General features: G+C 50.6%; 1 protein-coding gene and 1 pseudogene across 3 annotated transcripts in view; both read right to left on the bottom strand.

Annotated features, from left to right (window-relative positions):
* Nucleotides 1-18319, bottom strand: part of C21H16orf96 (chromosome 21 C16orf96 homolog) — a 92663-nt gene that overhangs the window by 73191 nt on the left and 1153 nt on the right. The window contains exon 1 of one of the 3 annotated variants that reach the window (XM_062180976.1): nt 9859-9945. The exons of the other annotated variants lie outside the window; for them this stretch is intronic. The gene's annotated coding sequence lies outside the window, so the exon portion shown is untranslated. Of the gene's footprint in view, nt 1-9858; nt 9946-18319 lie in introns of those variants that run through there. 3 annotated transcript variants of the gene reach the window in all.
* Nucleotides 6748-8043, bottom strand: LOC133751066 (cytochrome c oxidase assembly protein COX20, mitochondrial-like; annotated as a pseudogene).

Genomic DNA, 18319 nt, shown 5'->3' with positions numbered 1-18319 from the left:
CGGTCCCCGGCTGGACTCAGACCCCGGCCCCTGTGTCCGCGGTCCCCGGCTGGACTCAGTCCCCGGCCCCTGTGTCCGCGGTCCCCGGCTGGACTCAGACCCCGGCCCCTGTGTCCGCGGTCCCCGGCTGGACTCAGACCCCGGCCCCTGTGCTGACTCCAGCTTCCTGGGAATGCAGACTCAGGGGGGCAGTGATGGGTCAAGTGACTGGGTCCCTGCCACAAATGAGAGAGACACAGACTGAGTTCCAGGCTTCTAGCTTTGGTCCCAACTGGGGCTGCTGCAGGCATCTGGGGAGTGACCTAGTGGATGGGGCTCTCTTTCTGCCTTTCCCCAACCCTCCAAAAATAGTAGAGGAGACCAGAGAGAGCAAGTCTGATGAAGTCTCTAACCTAGTGGAAGAGACACATAATTATTTTCTTTTTTGACAGGCAGAGTTAGACAGTGAGAGAGAGAGAGAAAGGTCTTCCTTCCGTTGGTTCACTCCCCAAATGGCCACTGCGGCTGGCGCTGTGCCAATCCGAAGCCAGGAGCCAGGTGCTTCCTCCTGGTCTCCCATGCGGGTGCAGAGCCCAAGCACTTGGGCCATCCTCCACTGTACTCCTGGGCCACAGAAGAGAGCTGGACTGGAAGAGGAGCAACCGGGACAGAATCCGGCGCCCCAACTGGGACTAGAACCCGGGGTGCCGGCGCCACAGACGGAGGATTAGCCAAGTGAGCCACGGTGCCGGCCCAGATAATTATTTTCTAACAAAGAAATAAAATAATTTGGGGACCAGCACCATGGCATAGCAAGTAAGGCTGCTGCCTGTAACGCCAGCATCCCATATGGGAGCCAGTTTGTGTTGCAGCTGCTCCACTTTCAATCCAGTTCCTGGCTAATGGTCTGGGAAAAGCAGTGGAGGATGGCCCAAGTGCTTGGGCCCCTGCTCTCCTGGAAGAGGCTCCTGGCTCCTGGCTTCAGCCTGGCCCAATTCCGGTTGTTGTGGCCATCTGGGGAGTTAACTAGAGAATGGAAGAAATTCTCTCTCTCTCTCTGCCTCTACCTCTCTCTGTAACTCTTTCAAAATAATAGATAATTTGAAAAAAAGAAATAAAACAACTTCAGGTAGTGATAGAGGTTATATATGTAACAAAACAGGACAAAACCAGAGGGGCGAGGGGCACTGAATCAGGTAGGATGGGGTGGTAGCCAGCCTCTGAGCTCCTGGACTCAGCACTGTGTGGTCTTCTTCCCCATGGATGGCCCAATGAATTCGTTGCAAGTGACAGGACGTCCTTTCTGAGGCCAAGTTCTGAAAAACACGGTGGCTCCTTTCTGGTTGCTTTCTTGCTCTTTTGTATCACTTGCTTTGGGGACAGCCAGCTGCCTTGTCTTGATGACACTTGGGCAGACTTATGGACAGTTCCATGTGGTAACAGATGGCAACAGCCAGGGAGGGGCCCATGGATGTGGGTCCACATGTGGTCACGCTTTGAGACAGCTGCAATCCTGTTGCGACCCTGACTCCACACTTGGGAAACCGGAGCCAGAACCACCCAGCTAAGCTACTTGGGAGTTGCTGGCCCTCAGAAACCACACCAGCTGATAACTTCCTGTTGTTTTCAGCTGCTGTGTTTTGGGGTGATTTGTTACATGGCAACAGACAACCCACAAAGCTGTCAGGGGAGATGTCTGACACGGCCATGAGGTGGAGCTAAGACCTGAATGAACCAGTGACTGAAGAGCCATGGAAAGAGCACTCCAGCCACGGTGTGGTGGTGCAAAGGCCCTGAGGCGGGGATGAGCTTGGTGTGGTCAGAAGCAGACAGAAGGCCAGTGTGCCCATAGTGCACTGAGCTGCTGGCAGAGAGAGAACGAAGCAGGGATGGTAAACCACGGACAATGCAAATGATGGCCTCTGTCTAAAGGAGGCAGCCCTAGGGGTGCTCTGGTTCTCCCTGTCTCCAAGCTGAAACCTACGTCCAAACCCTTGGTTCAGGTCTCAGATACTACCTGTGTGCTCAACACGTGAGCTGGAGCTTTCAACTTGCTCACGTGTGACGGGAGAAAAAGAACCTTAGCTGAACTGATCTCACACACCACCAATGTGTGTTTACTCACGTACAAGCATTCCTTCATTCTCCATTACAGAATGGGAAAGGACCACGTGTTACGTGTGATCTGATGCCCACTTGTGATAAAAATGCAAAACAGAACGAAACCCCAAATCCAGCCAGTTTGTTAGACTCGAAAAGATCGATTACAAAAACCACTTTTCAGGTCTGGAAGTAGAACTTGTGGAAAAAATGAAAAGAAGTCTCGGCTGTTCCTGTGGAAGAGGCCACTGTGCCATTGCAAGGGTGCTCCTGGCTTCCGGAGAAATGCAGACCCCAGGACACTCTGGGCTGAGGGCGCCAGGCGGCAGCAGCGGTTTGCACTGCTCAGCTCTGTCCCCGACATCAGACAACTCCAGGTCAAACTCACCACTGTCCTCCGGACAGCTGGTTGGAGCCAGCAGCCAATTAACAGGGTTGGAAGCAGTTATCAGCGCCTCCTCTTCCTCCCAAATAAACTGATGTCAAACACTCACTCAGTCCCACCAAGTGCTGTTCTCCTGTTTTGCCTAGACAAGCCACTTCTCATGCCAGGTAAATAGCTGAGGATAACCAGGAGATCCCACAGCACTGCAGGCCACCTGCCCCCACACAGAGGCAAAAGGTTCAATTGGATTCTACAGGGTGGTTCCTGGCTAGGTGTGAAAAGTCAACATGGAAACTGCTGTGTCTGTTTCCCAAGTGCAGGACCAATTTCTCTCTCTCTCTGTTTTTTTTGTTTTGTTTTTTGTTTTTGTTTGTTTGCTTTTAAAGATTTATTTATTTATTTGAGAGGCAGAGTTAAAGACAGAGAGAGGAAGAGACACACACAGAGAGATCTTCTATCTGCTGGCTCACTCCCCAGATGGCCACAAAAGCCAGAACTGGGCCAAATTAGGAAGCCAGGAGCCAGGAGCTTCTTCCAGGTCTCCCTCCAATTCTTTCTTAAACATCTTAAGGGGCTGGCACTGTGGCACAGCAGGCTAAACCGCCACTTCCTGTGACACTGGCATCCCATGCGAGCACCAGTTCCAGTCCCGGCTGCTCCACTTCTGATCCAGCTCCCTGCTGATGCACCTGGGAAAGCAGCAGAAGATGGTCCAGACATATGGGAAACCCAGATGGAATTCCCAACTCTTGCCTTTGGCCTGTCCTGTCCAGTGTGGCCATCTAGGGAGAGAACCAGTGGACAGAAGATCTCTCGCTCTCTCTCTCTCCCTCTCTCTCCTTCTAACTCTGCCTTTCAAATAAATAAATTAAAAACAAAACAAAACAGCTTCATACTGGCCTCAGATTAATCCACTAGAATCTGTGGGCACTTGGCTCAAGATCCAGCTGCTCCACTTCCGATCCAGCTCTCTGCTGTTGCCTGGCAAAGCAGTGGAAAATGGCTCAAGTGCTTGGGTCCCTGCACCTGGGTGGGAGATCAGGAAGAAGCTCCTGGATCCTGGCTTCACATCGGTCCAGCTTCAGCCACTGTGGCCATTTGGGGATTGAACCAGTGGATGGGAAGATCAATTTCTCTCTCTCTCTCTCTCTCTCTCTCTCTCTCTGATCTCTCTAACTCTGCCTTTCAAATAAATAAATAAATACATCTATTAAAAAAAAAAAAAAAGCAGCAGCAGCTGTGGGCACCATGGCCAAGCCTCAGTCTAGGGATCAGTGCACTCAGCCACTGGTCATCTCAGGCAAGACCCTTGAGCCTTGGCTTCGTAAAACGTGGCTAACAGCCCTAAACTGAAAAACCCAAAGGGCAAAGAGATAGGCCGGTGCCGCGGCTCAACAGGCTAATCCTCTGCCTTGCGGGTTCTAGTCCCGGTCGGGGCGCCGGATTCTGTCCCAGTTGCCCCTCTTCCAGGCCAGCTCTCTGCTGTGGCCCGGGAGTGCAGTGGAGGATGGCCCAAGTGCTTGGGTCCTGCACCCCATGGGAGACCAGGAGAAACACCTGGCTCCTGCCTTCGGATCAGCGCAGTGCGCCGGCCGCGGAGGCCATTGGAGGGTGAACCAATGGCAAAGAGATAGTCAAGAGGGTTTTCAGGATGACCACAGGGTCATCAGGAACCCAGTGTACGCAGCCAGGTCACTGAGCAGTGGCACTCTAAGCCGCCCAGGCATGCTACCCCGGGCTGGCATCTTGGCCAAGCCCACCTTCCTGCCTCCCACCTGAGCTGGGTTTTCCAGCAAGGAAACTTAATTCTGTGAGCAACTGTGACCTTCCAATCAACTCCTTTTCTGTGGGAAACCAGAGCAGTTTCTGTTGCCTGAAACCACGAACCTGGCTGCCCCACAGCACCATTTGTGAGGCTGGTTCCTCCCTCGGAGGGAGCTCGGGGAAGGGGCTGCGGTCTGGCAGAGGTTATCACAGCCAGAGCCGTGCTCACACCCATGCAGGAGGGGGCTGCGGGGGCCTAAACTTCTTGGAAAGATAAAATTGTCTACTTATCCAAGTCCCTTGTCAAGGCCTCAAACCAGAGCTGTCCATACACTTCTGGGAGGTGCCTAGGATTCTACACCCGCCTCTCCACAGCCAATCGTACGACACCTATCTGTTTTCTACCTCTCAGTCCCCTCCACTGCCCTCCCTGGCACCACCAGTGCTGTGGTCCATGTCACACCTCTGTGTTGGCCTCCTCAGAGTCTCCGCATATCTACCCCAGCCTTCCTAGACCCATCTCTGCTCAGAAACAGTGCTCCCTGAAGCAGAGATCTCCGTGCCACCTGCGTCAGTCAGGCTTTTGTAACTACATCTAAACAGCTTAGAAAAGGTTTATTTGGGCTGCGGTTCTGGGTCCACAGTGCAGGACTGGACAGCCCTGCTGGTTCAGGCATCTGGTGAGCGGGGAGGACTTCAGAGGAACACTCATAACACCAGCCAGGAAGCAGAGAGACAGAAAGCAGGCTCATTCCCCGTGGCTCTGTTTACAAAGCCATGATTCTATCATGGCGCTGAGCCCCAGCATTACTGTAACCCAATCATTTCCCAAAGACCCCACCTTCACACCACAACTGGATCAGGCCTCCACTCAGTCTATCAACCATGAATCCATTATCCATTAATGTAAAACCTCAGGATTTAAGTATCTGCATAAGGTTGGGGGCCAACTCCTGTTAAACCGTAATATCACCTCTGCTTTCACAGGGGCTGGCACAGTATTGTGTCAGCACCCCATGTGGGGGTGGTTCAAGTTCCAGGTGCTCCACTTCTGATTCAGCTCCCTGCTAATGTGCCCGGGAAAGCAGCAGAGGATGGCCCAAGTGCTTGGGTCGCTGCACCCATGTGGGAGACCCAGAAGAAGCTCCTGGTTCCTCGCTTCAGTCTGGCCCAACTATGGCCACTGTGGCCACTTGGGAAGTGAACCAGTGGATGAAAGACCTGTGTCTCTGCCTCTGTCTGTCTATAATTCCGCCTTTCAAGTAAATAAATAATAAATAAATAAAATTCATCATGACATCATGGCTTCTAGATCAAATAGCAAGCCACCTGATGTTCCTATGAACACGGCTGTACAAATATCTGTTTGAATCCCTGATTCCAAACCAAACTGTTGTATCATACGATAATCTCGGGATTAGTTTTTTGAGGAACGGCCACACTGTTTTCCATGTTGGCTGCTCCACTGCATACTCCCACCGGCAAACACAAGCGTTCCAATTTTCTGCATCCTCACCAGTACTTGTTATTTTCTTTGGTAAATGCCGTCCTAACGCTGTGAGATGATTCTCACTATAATTCTGGTTCCATTCCCCTTGTGATTTATGAAGCTTTGTGAGCAGCCCTTGTGTGGGTACCGGATGTTTGTGCCTGTTCTTTGGAGAAGTGTCTAGTCGAGCCTTCTGCTTACTCATAGTTGGGTTTCGGGTTGCTGTTGAGTTGCAGGAGTTGGTTACTTACTCTGGACTAATCCCTTTCCAGCTGATTTCTTCTGGTCTGCTTTCTTGCCCCGTTCTCTCCTCCCACAAGCCCTTGGCACGTGCAGTTGCCCTGGCTGCAACACGCTCCCTTCCCTTGTTCACCCTTCAGAAGTCAGCTCCACCCTTTCCAAGAGAAGCTGGGGTAAATGCCTCCTCCTCCGGGTTCTCAGTGCGTCTCAGGTCTTTCCTTCACATTCTCGTGGCAGGGACTTGTGCTGCTGCACCAGTGCCTTTCCCACACACTATTCTGTGAGCTTCTGGTGTAAACCCTACCTTCCTTCCACTAGGATCTGGCTTGCAGAAAGCACACAGTAGATGCCCAGTAAGTAGTGACAGATGAAGGAACTGTGTAAGTAACCTTTCTCGCAGGGAGGACCGAAGGCAGGTGTATGTGTGTTTGGGTTAAACCTCAGTGAATATAGGAAGGCTGATTTTGACTTTTTGTCTCTGTGGATACACAGAAGGTGGGTTAAATAATATAAAAGACACACCATCTGCAGTTATGCTGTATGAGGGCACTTCAAAGGTTCATGGAAAATGTAATTAAAAGATAACTGATTTTGGTGGAAAGAAAATTTTGAAATCCATGTAGTTTTTGCATAATATACATTCCCCATGAACTTTCTGGGAGTGCTCTCATACGCATTTTATTTTTTTTTATTTACCCACTTAAAGCTTTCTTATTTACATAAAATGTTCCTTGTGGTTGATTCCAACTCTTGAGGGAGCTGTGTTTTGGTTTTCTATGCTTAAAATCCCTTAATGGTTGCTATTGCTGTTGGTATGTTTTCTTTCAAGGTGGGTACTTTCATATAAAATCTTTTTTAAAATTTTTTATTTATTTGAAAGAGTTACAGAGAGAGGTAGAGACAGAGAAAGAGAGGTCTCCCATCCACTACTTCACTCCCCAAATGGCTTTTTTTTTTTTTTTTTTTGGACAGGCAGAGTGGACAGTGAGAGAGAGAGACAGAGAGAAAGGTCTTCCTTTTTGCCATTGGTTCACAGCGCGCTGTGCTGATCCGAAGGCAGGAGCCAGGTGCTTCTCCTGGTCTCCCATGGGGTGCAGGGCCCAAGGACTTGGACCATCCTCCACTGCACTCCCAGGCCATAGCAGAGAGCTGGCCTGGAAGAGGGGAAACCGGTACTGAATCTGGTGCCCTGACCGGGACTACAGAGAAAGGTCTTCCTTCCGTTGGTTCACCCCCGAAATGGCTGCCATAGCCGGCGCACCACGCTGATCTGAAGGCAGGAGCCAGGTGCTTCTCCTGGTCTCCCATGGGGTGCAGGGCCCAAGCACTTGGGCCATCCTCCACTGCACTCCCTGGACACAGCAGAGAGCTGGCCTGGAAGAGGAGCAACTGGGACAGAATCCAGCACCCCAAAAGGGACTAGAACCCGGTGTGCCGGTGCCGCAAGGTGGAGGATTAGCCTATTGAGCCGCGGCACCGGCTCCAAATGGCTTCAATGGCCGGAGCTGAGCTGATCTGGAGCCAGGAGCTTCTTACAGGTGTTCTATGAAGGTGCACGGGCCCAAGGGCTTGGGCCATGCTCTGCTGCTTCCCCAGGCATATTAGCAGGGAGCTAGATAGGAAGTGGAGTAGCGAGGACTTGAACCAGTGCACATATGGGATGCTGGTGCTGCAGGCCAGGGCTTTAACCCACTGCGCCACAGCATCGGCCCCTAAAATCTTAGTTTTAATTCCTTCTCTGGCAATTCTTTCCTGGATTCACTGCTTTGCATAATGGTACCTGAAGTGGAACCAGCATCCTAAAGTCACCAAGTTCAAACCTCCTACTCCAATATCACATGATTTTCTGATTCTTCTAGTTACCAAAAAATGTTGCTGTGGCGTAGTGGGTAAAGCTGCTGCCTGCATTTCCGGCATCCCATACGGGCGCCAGTTCATGTCTCAGCTGCTCCACTTCCAAAAACTGTCCTAATGAGCTGTATAATACCGAATCTCATGCACAGGGAACATTTTCAACATCTGACATTTCTAGGAGTTTACAGGGCGTCCCCTTCCCAAGCTTCCCGGGCTCCAGCATGGCGGCCATGGGGACGTGTAGGCGCATGCCGCACCACCCTACCACTGCTCAGAAATGCATCTTATTATTTTTTTAATTTATTTTTTGCTTATTTGAAAATCAGTTACAGGCCGATGCTGTGGCTCACTAGGCTAATCCTCCACCTGCGACACCGGCACTCTGGGTTCTAGTCCCGGTTGGGGCGCCAGTTCTGTCCCGGTAGCTCCTCTTACAGTCCAGCTCTCTGCTGTGGCCCGGGAAGGCAGTGGAGGATGGCCCAAGTGCTTGGGCCCCTGCACCCGCATGGGAGACCAGGAGGAAGCACCTGGCTCCTGGCTTCAGATTGGTGCGGCATGCCGGCCATGGCAGCCATTTGGGGGGTGAACCAACGGAAGGAAGACCTTTCTCTCTAGTCCCGGTCGGGGCACCAGATTCTGTACCGGTTTCCCCTCTTCCAGGCCAGCTCTCTGCTATGGCCCGGGAGTGCAGTGGAGGATGGTCCAAGTCCTTGGGCCCTGCACCCCATGGGAGACCAGGATAAACACCTGGCTCCTGCCTTCGGATCAGCACAGCCCGCTGGCCGCGCCGGCCATTGGAGGGTGAACCAACGGCAAAAGGAAGACCTTTCTCTCTGTCTCTCTCTCACTAAAAAAAAAAAAAAAGACCTTTCTCTCTCTCTCTCTCTCTCACTAACTCTGCCTGTCAAAAAAAGGGAAGGGAAGGGAAGGGGAGGGGAGGGGAGGGGAGGGGAGGAAGAAAAATCACTTCATCTGCTGGTTCATTCCCCAAATGGACACAATGACCAGGGCTTGCCCAGGCTGAACCCAGAAGCCTGGAGTATCTTCCAGGTCTCCCACATAGGTGCAGGGGACCAGGCACTTGGGTCATCCTCTGCTGCTTTTTCCCTGAGCATTAGCAGGGAGCTACTGGAAGTTGAGCAGCCAGTACTCGAACCAGCACCCGTATGGGATGACGGTACTGCAGGCAGAGGCTTAGCCGTCTACTTCACCCTTTGTCTTCCTTCCACACAGTGACCACACAAGCACCATCCCTCTGACCCTGCTCGAAATTACTTCTGATGATTAAATCAGCCCTTGCAGATAATGATTTTTCTCCAGGTCTTCCTGAGATTTCTCTCCCGCTGTCTCGTCTTTTAACTATGATGCATCTGGCTGTGATCTCTTCCAGTTTGTCCTTATTCTTAGAGTTCAGTGAGATTCTTGTGTACATTAATGTCGTTATTTATAAGAATAAATTCAGAAACTTTCCAGCGATTACTTCTGCGACTATTTTTCCTGTTCCTCTCTCTCTCTCCTTCCCCGGTGCCACTCTCTCATTATGCAGATGTTGGTGCATGCAACAATGTCCCCTTCTCTGCACATCTGTTCATTATAATTCATTCTGTTTTCTCTCTGGTCTTTGAGCGGCCCAGTCCCCACCAACCTGGCTTCATGTTTGCTGGTTCTTTCTTCTACTAGTTCAAACACCTTTGTTTCACAGATGAGGAGATGGGAGTCAGAAAGCTGAAGTCGTTTGTCCAAAGTCACATATGGCTAACAAGTGGTAGGGTCAGGGCCTGAATCTAGGACCTCAGCTCTCACCCTACCAATTACACAGTCATTCATTCATTGCACAAACATAAATGGAATGTCGACAAAATGCCAGCAACAGTTCTATGGGATAGAGAAAATCAGAGAGAGAAAACCCCTGCCATTACAAAGGAGAGGCAGACAGCAAATAAGTAAACAAACAGATGAATGCCAACCACTATGAAGAAAATGAAGCGGGCAGGGAGACAATGGCTGTGGGGGCAGGTGCTCAGGGAGGCCCCTCTGTGGAGCTGACCTCTGAGCTGAGACCTGCAGGCACCCTGGGTGGAGACCTTTCTCCGCCTTCTCTGTCTTTGCAGTATCAGAACAAGAGCTCAACACAGAGGAGGTGCTCAGTAACGTTCACCACGTGGAGAAGTCTGTGGAGCACGTCAATGATGGGAACACTGTAGAATAAACATTAACATCTGAATCACTTGGAGTTTCTGGCTAGAGTCATTTAGCACTTAAATGTGAAGGTCTGGCAATGCCAAGCACTGGCAAAACATACGAACAACAGGCCTCTCATACCCTCCGGCGCAGTGCTAATTGGCAGAACCACTTTGGAAAATAACCTGGCAAGATCCACAATGCTGAACAGACGCCCATCTGATGAGCCAGTCGTTCCACCCCTCGATGGGCATCCAGAAGAAATACAAGCAAACCGTGTACCAGAATGGGATAGTCCTGATCACCATGGCCCCAAATCCCCAAGACACCCATGAGCAGCCAGACAACTGTGGAACATTCACACACGGACTTTTACACACCAATGAAAATGAATGGACAACTGCTTTCAACAACACGGTGACTTTCGGAGTCGAGGCCATTACACCACGGGGCCAATCATTAAGCTACCACGGCTGACTTTCATGGTGACAGTGATAAAACTGGGCAGAAGTCAGACACAATAATCTGCAGTGTGGATCCAGGGCCTTAAGGGGTACAACAATGGAGAAAACGCACCCTTGGCGGTGAAGTCAGTGGTTACCGCAGGTGAGCATGCTGGGAAGGAGCTGTGAAGCAGAGATGCCGGGGAAGGGTACACTGGTGTGCCCGGGTTGTGAACGTTCTTGAAGTGTGCACTTCTGATACAGCACCTTCCTGCATCACCGGCCTGGAATCCGCAGCAATCAAACAATCCAGGGATCCAGCAATGTGGATTCCACAGAGGCTGCTGGCTCAGCCCCAGTGGGCTCCTTCCTTGTCCTGTGCTCGTGTCATGGCAGATTTCTGCCGAGAACTGCCTGAGCATCACAACCGCATCTTTTCTCACCTCAGTGTGAGCTCACCTGCTCCCACGCCTGCAGGGAACACAGTCTAGAATCACAAGTCGGTATGCCACTCGAGCACGTGCCCTAAAACCTTGTGAGGCTCGGGAGCTGGAGGTAAGCGCTTACAGACTCCCTGTGGGATGGAGGAGCTGTGTGCGCACGGTGCTTGGCACAGCACCCGACAGAGTGCTCGGCGGAGTTAGCTGTGTCTCCTACAATGAGTGCACGGTTTTGTTTGAGGCTTGCAAGCTACTGCAGCACCATCCTGATGGGGGGGAGGGAGGTAATGAGGAAACGCAGACAGAGGTGCTTTCTCGAGACGGCTCAGTGTGCTCCAGCCGCAGAACTGCTTCGTCCCACCTGCACGTGTGCATCACGAAAAGGACACGTTACACACTGCAGCTGGCTCCACTCGAAACAGAAGGCACCGAAACAAGCAGAATGAGTCTGCTCTCGGGAGCCACGCCAGTGACCTGCAGCGCAGGAGGATGAGTGGAAGGGCCACAGAAGAGGCTGCTGGGCGCCGGTCATGGCCTGTCCAGACGAGGCGCTGGCTGCTTATGGGTCCCTTTCTCTACTGAGACTCAGGTTCCACTTTCAGTTCTGGCCTAAAAGAACCAAACTTAGAGGGATCAACATCATCTCTGGGGCTCCGTCATGCAAGGAAAGGCAAGGAGGGAACTTCCCAGGTTCCTTATGCCACAGTGTTGCCAGCAGATGGCTCCAGCTGTAGGGCGGAGGGAAGAGCTCCCACTGCTCCCACCTTTGGGCTGCTTCTGCACAACCTAGGGAGCAGACGTCCTGGGAACTATGGGCTGGCCCTGCTGCCGGCCACCAGGTGTTCACCCATGCGCATGAGGAAGATCTTCTGGCAGCAGGGCTGCCACACAAAGGCACCTGTCTCTGAAGATGTGCTGCGCCTACTATGGGAAAATCTGGACTAAAAATAAGTGACAGCTGGCTTGGCAGAGCAGGTGTGAGGCCTGAAGGCAGCCTTGGGTGCCAGGGGAGGAAGCCAGTGACACAGAAGGAGTCAGGCTCTGTACCAAGCAAACAATCCCTAGAAAACGATGAGAGAGGCAGTCACACTGCCGGGCGGGAAGCGACACCTCCTGGGACATCCTGGGCTCCTGATCTCCAACACACCCAGCGAGGATCCCAGAGCAAGCAGCATGAGTGACAGCGGCCTACCCTTGCGTGGAGATGTCTGCCTTACCTCCTGTCATTAGGTATTGCTTTGGGTATAGCCCCACTTCCTGCTCCCCTTTTTTGATAACAGCTGCATCAAGATAAAATTCGCACGCCATACCATGCACCCATTGGAAACGTACAATTTGGGGTGGGTGTTTGGCTTAGCAGTTAAGAACCTTCATTCCCTCTCAGAGTGCCTGGGTTCAAGCCCTGGGTCCTCTCCTGGTTCCACCTTCCTGCTCATGTGTACTCTGGGAGGCAGCAAGTGTGGTTCAGGTCATTAGGTTCCTGCCTAACGGGAGACCTGGACTGAGGTCACAGCTCCTGGCTTGGGCCCGGCCAAGGCTTGATAATGTAGGAATTTGAGGAGTGAACCAAGGGATATGAGCTTTGTCTCTCTGCCACTTAAGTAAATAAATAAGTACATACATTAAAAAAATAAAGCATACAGTTCAGTGACTTTTAGTATACTTTCAGATGTGCAACCATCATGAAAATTCTAGAACATTTTCATCACCCTAAAAAGAAAACCTGTACCCATCAGCATTTCTCTCCATTTCCTCCAACCCTAGATACCACTAATATTTCTATTTCTATCAATTCCTTATCCTGGACATTTTATGTAAATGGAGTCATATGATATGTGGTCTTCTGGCTTTCACTCAGCATGATGTTGATGAAGTTCACTCATGTTGTGGCATTAATCAGACTTCTTCCCTTTTCATGGCTGAATAATATTCCATTGTGTGGCAGTTTGTTTATCCATTCATCTGCTGATGGACATTTGGGTTGGGTCAAAGACAACTAGAGCTGAACAAGACAGCTTAAAGACAGATTTTATTCAGGACTATTGCAATAGGGGGAAGGGATCTCAGTTTGGAAATAGGTCCAGCTCTGAACACAAGAAAAAGTAGGCCGGTGCCGTGGCTTAACAGGCTAATCCTCCGCCTTGCGGTGTTGGCACACCGGGTTCTAGTCCCGGTTGGGGTGCCAGATTCTATCCCAGTTGCCCCTCTTCCAGGCCAGCTCTCTACTATGGCCCGGGAAGGCAGTGGAGGATGGCCCAAGTCCTTGGGCCCTGCACCCACATGGGAGACCAGGAGAAGCACCTGGCTCCTGGCTTCGGATCAGCGTGATGCACTGGCCGCGGTGCACCGGCCGCAGCGGCCATTGGAGGGTGAACCAACGGCAAAAAGGAAGATCTTTCTCTCTGTCTCTCTCTCTCTCACTATCCACTCTGTCAAAAAAAAAAAAAAAAAAAAAAAAGAAAAAGTAAACATTTACAGCCAGGAGTGGAGGGGATGTTGGTGCGTGGCAAGTCCTAGGAAAGAACGTTTAGTGGCTAAATGACCAAATGGGCAGGCCCAGGTGATGAGACATCACCTAGGGGATAGTGGAGAATGGGGACTTTGGTCAGATATTGCAGGCAGGAGATTCTGACTAAACCAACTTAACAGGATTCTTGCTAAAACTGGGTCCCACAAAGACAGACATGGAAGCCCAAGAGTCAGGGCCTAGCTGGCAAGAGGAATCAGAGGAGCCTAACTAAAGTTTGTTCAAGCAGAGAGACGGTTTGCCCAGTTGTCTTCACTTTTGTCTGTGATGAATATGAATGTTTATGCTAACACATGTGAGCAAATGCTGTGAACATCTGTATACAGGCTTATGTGTAGGTTTGCAGTTCTCCCGGGCATACTGCTAAGCGCAAGATTTCTGGGTCATGACTGACTGAAGAACATTTACCTTCACTTTTGCATGAATATTCCATTGTCACATTGTTTACTGATTCCTGTTAATAGCAGGTGAGAGGCCTGTGGCACACAACACTCAACAGACAACACTTGTACTGACTGCTGGCTGTGTGCTGGCTGCCACAAAAAATGGTTCAATGCATTAAGCATTCCATGCTCACAACAGCCCTATGGAGTTAGGAAATTCAACTGTTTTGACCAGGGCCATACAGTGATAGGGCCTAAGACTTGAACTTGGCTCCATCTGTCTAAATCTTAGGCTCTCAAACCCTCCACTACCCAATGGACTCTGGAGGTTTCAGTCAAGTTTCGCCCAAGGCCTGGCCTGTTCAGGTCTGCAGGCCCCATGCTGCCTGACCTCTCTCTGGGCCATCTTTGCCCTCCCTCCTCTCTGACAGTCTCTACTCTGGATTCATCATAGAGCCCTTCCCTCCTGAAAAAGGTCTTCCTGCTTCAAATTTCCTTAAAAAAAAAAAAAGATTAAAAAAAGATTTATTTTTTTATTTGTTTCAAAGGTAGAGTTACAGAGAGCAAGAGATCTTCACTACTGGCTCACTCCCCAAATGGCAGCAAGAACCAGGGCTGGGCCAGGCCAAAGCCAGGAGCCAGGATCTCTATCCAGGTCTCTCATGTGGGTGGCAGAGGCCCAACTTCTTGGGCCACCTTCTACTGCTTTCCCAGGCATCTTAGCAGAGAGCTCTGCCTCAAATTTCTACCCCTTCACACTTCCAGTAATTTGTCTAAAACACAAATCCGATAATATGACTCAGCTCAAAATTCTCAGGGCAGGTGTCTGGCCTAGAAGTTAAGTTGCCAGCTGAGAGTCCACGTCCCATATCATAGCACCAGGGTTCAAGTCCTGACTCTGTCCTTGATTCCAGCTCCCTGCTAGTGGTACCCTAGGAGGCACTAAGCGATACCTCAAGTACTAAGGTTCCTATCACTCAGATGGGAGACCTGGATTGAGTTCTTAGCTCCTGGCTTGGGCTTGGCTCAGCCCCAACTGTTCTAAGCACTTGGGGAGTGAAATGATATACAGGAGTGATCTGTCTCCTTGTATCACTGCCTCTCAAAACAAATTTTTAAAAACCTGAATAACTGTTTAAAAAATTAACAAAACTCAACAATATTTCTAAAAGGTTCTCTACAAAATTATCAACACTAATATCCAAATGAACAGGATAAATTACTTTTTATTTAATTTTTAAGTATTTATTTGAAAGGCAGAGTTACAGAAAAAGAGTGGAGGAGGAGACAGAGGGAAACAGATCTTCCATCCACTGGTTCACTCCCCAGATGGCTGCAACAGCTGGGACTGGGCCAGGCTGAAGCTAGGAGCCAGGAATTCCATCTGGGTCTCCTTCATGAGCAGCAAAGGGCCCAAACACGTGGGCCATCTTCTGATGACTTCCCAGGTGCATTAGCAGGAAGCCTGCCTGGAAGCAGAGCAGATGACTTGACCCCACTCTGATGTGTGATGCCAGGGTTGCAGGCAGTGGCTTAACCGGCTGTGCCCCATGGCAGGGCCCCAACAGGATAATCTCTAATTCATAGGCTGGACCACAAGCCCCCAGCTTTCCTCATGCTCTCCCCCCATTCCATATTCCACCTTCCAGCCACACAGCACTACTTGCATTTCCCCAGAGACACTGTGCATTTCGTTCCTCTACAACTTTGTACTAGTAGCTCTCTCTGCTTGAAATGCCCCACGTCCCTTCTTGCACCCAAGGGGCTCCTACACAGCCTTCAAGTCCCAGTTCAAACGTCCATCTCTTCTCTGGAGCCTTCCTTGTCTGGTTACTGCCTCCCCTGAATTCCCGAAGCACTGTTTGACATCTTCAACACTCTGTTATACCGGTCTCCCTAGCTGGACTGTGTGTACACTGAGACCAAAGATGGAGCTTTGTTCCATTTTGCGCATTTTAGACATAGAATAAGACCTTGCTAGGTTGAATGAGTAAATATGAATAAATACTCTACACCTGTGGCTAGTCCAAATTAAGATGTGCTGTAAGTATAAAATACATACTGGATTTTGAAGACTTAGTGTTTTAAAAAAGTAAAATGTATCATTTATATTTTCATATGATTAAATATTAAAATAATATTATCTTGTGTATATTGGATTAAATATGAGTACATAAAGAAGTTTGTGGAAAACAGACTTAAGGCCAGCACCATGGCTCAATAGGCTAATCCTCCACCTTGTGGCGCCGGCACACCGGGTTCTAGTCCCAGTCGGGGTGCCGGATTCTGTCCCGGTTGCCCCTCTTCCAGGCCAGCTCTCTGCTGTGGTCCGGGAGTGCAGTGGAGGATGGCCCAAGTGCTTGGGCCCTGCACCCCATGGGAGACCAGGAGGAAGCACCTGGCTCCTGCCTTTGGGATCAGTGTGGTGCGCCGGCCGCGGCAGCCATTGGAGGGGGAACCAATGGCAAAGGAAGACCTTTCTCTCTGTCTCTCTCTCTCACTGTCCACTCTGCCTGTCAAAAAAACAAAACAAAAACAAAAAAGACTTAAAAGATAAGTTTATTTCAATTTTCAATGCAAAAATTCTTTTTTTTTTTTTTTTGACAGGTAGAGTTATAGACAGAGAGACAGAGAAAGGTCTTCCTCCCATTGGTTCACTCCCTTAATGGCCGCCATGGCCAGCGCTGTGCAGATCTGAAACCAGGAACCAGGTACTTCCTCCTGGTCTCCCATGCGGGTGCAGGGACCCAAGCACCTGGGCCATCCTCCGCTGCCCTCCCAGGCCACAGCAGAGAGCTGGACTGGAAGACGAGCAAATGGAACTAGTTCCTGGCACCCCAACTGGGACTAGAACCTGGGGTGCCGGCGCCACAGGCAGAGGATTAGCCAAGTGAGCCACGGTGCCAGCCACATGCAAAAATTCTTGAAACTCATGCATACAAGGGTCTTTAAAAATTAAGGAAAAAGGTTGGCGCTGTGGCTCAACAGGCTAATCCTCCGCCTTGCGGCGCCGGCACACTGGGTTCTAGTCCCGGTCGGGGTGCCAGATTCTGTCCCGGTAGCCCCTCTTCCAGGCCAGCTCTCTGCTATGGCTCGGGAGTGCAGTGGAGGATGGCCCAAGTGCTTGGGCCCTGCACCCCATGGGAGACCAGGATAAGCACCTGGCTCCTGCCTTCGGATCAGTGCAGTGCGCCGTGGTGGCCATTGGAGGGTGAACCAACGGCAAAGGAAGACCTTTCTCTCAGTCTCTCTCTCTCACTGTCCACTCTGCCTGTCAAAAAAAAATAAATTAAAAAATAAAAAATTAAGGAAAAAGGGGTATTATAAAATAACTATGAATGGATTTCAAAATTCTTTTGCATAAAGCTATATTTTAACTTCATGTTCCATTAACTTTTTTTTTTAAGATTTGTTTATTTATTTGTAAGTCAGAGTTAAACAGAGAGAGGAGAGGCAGAGAGAGAGGTCCTTCATTCGATGGTTCACTCCCCAACTGGCCACAACAGCCGGAGCTGCGCCGATCCGAAGCCAGGAGCCAGGAACTTCCTCCGGGTCTCCCATGTGGGTGCAGGGGCCCAAGGACTTGGGCCATCTTCTGCCACTTTCCCAGGCCATAGCAGAGAGCTGGATCAGAAGTGGAGCAGCCAGTCCTCGAACTGGCACCTATATAGGATGCTACTGCTTCAGGCCAGGGTGTTGACCCGCTGTGCCACAGCGCCAGGCTCAACTTTTTAATGTTTTTTGTTTGTTTGTTTTTGACAGCAGAGTGGACAGTATGAGAGAGAGACAGAGAGAAAGGTCTTCCTTTGCCATTGGTTCACCCTCCAATGGTCGCAGCACGCTGGCCGCACCACGCTGATCCGAAGGCAGGAGCCAGGTGCTTCTCCTGGTCTCCCATGGGGTGCAGGGCCCAAGCACTTGGGCCATCCTCCACTGCACTCCCGGGCCACAGCAGAGAGCTGGCCTGGAAGAGGGGCAACCGGGACAGAATCCAGCACCCCAAAAGGGACTAGAATCCGGTGTGCCGGCGCCGCAGGCGGAGTATTAGCCTATTAAGACGCGGCACCGGTCAACTTTTTAATGTTTTAAGAATTTATTTTATTTATTTGAAAGGCAGAGAGAGACAGACACACAGGGCAAGAGACAGAGACAGAAGGATATCTTCCCCAATGCCCCTGTAACAGCCGGGACTGAGCCAGGCTAAAGCAAGAAGCCGGGAACTCAGCCCGGGTCTCTCCCAGGGGTGGCAGGGTGGCAGGTACTCTAACCCTCACCTGTTGTCTCCCAGGGCGTACATTAGCAGTGAGCTGGACTCCAGCCCGGGGACTCTGATACAGGCATCCTAAGTAGTGTCTTTTTTTTTTTTTTAAAGATTTTATTTATTCACTTGAGAGGTAGAGTTACAAATAGTGAGAGGCAGAGAGAGAGAGAAAGGTCTTCCTTCCGTTGGTTCACCCACCAAATGGACAAGGGCTCCAAGCCAGGAGCCAGTAGTGTCTTAACTGCTACGCTAAACACTGGGCCCTACAAAATT

This window comes from Lepus europaeus, chromosome 21 (assembly GCF_033115175.1).
Source record: "Lepus europaeus isolate LE1 chromosome 21, mLepTim1.pri, whole genome shotgun sequence".
In the NCBI taxonomy this organism is placed as follows: domain Eukaryota; kingdom Metazoa; phylum Chordata; class Mammalia; order Lagomorpha; family Leporidae; genus Lepus; species Lepus europaeus.
Note: the sequence above shows the minus strand (reverse complement) of the source record. Positions and strands in the feature narration are given on the sequence as shown.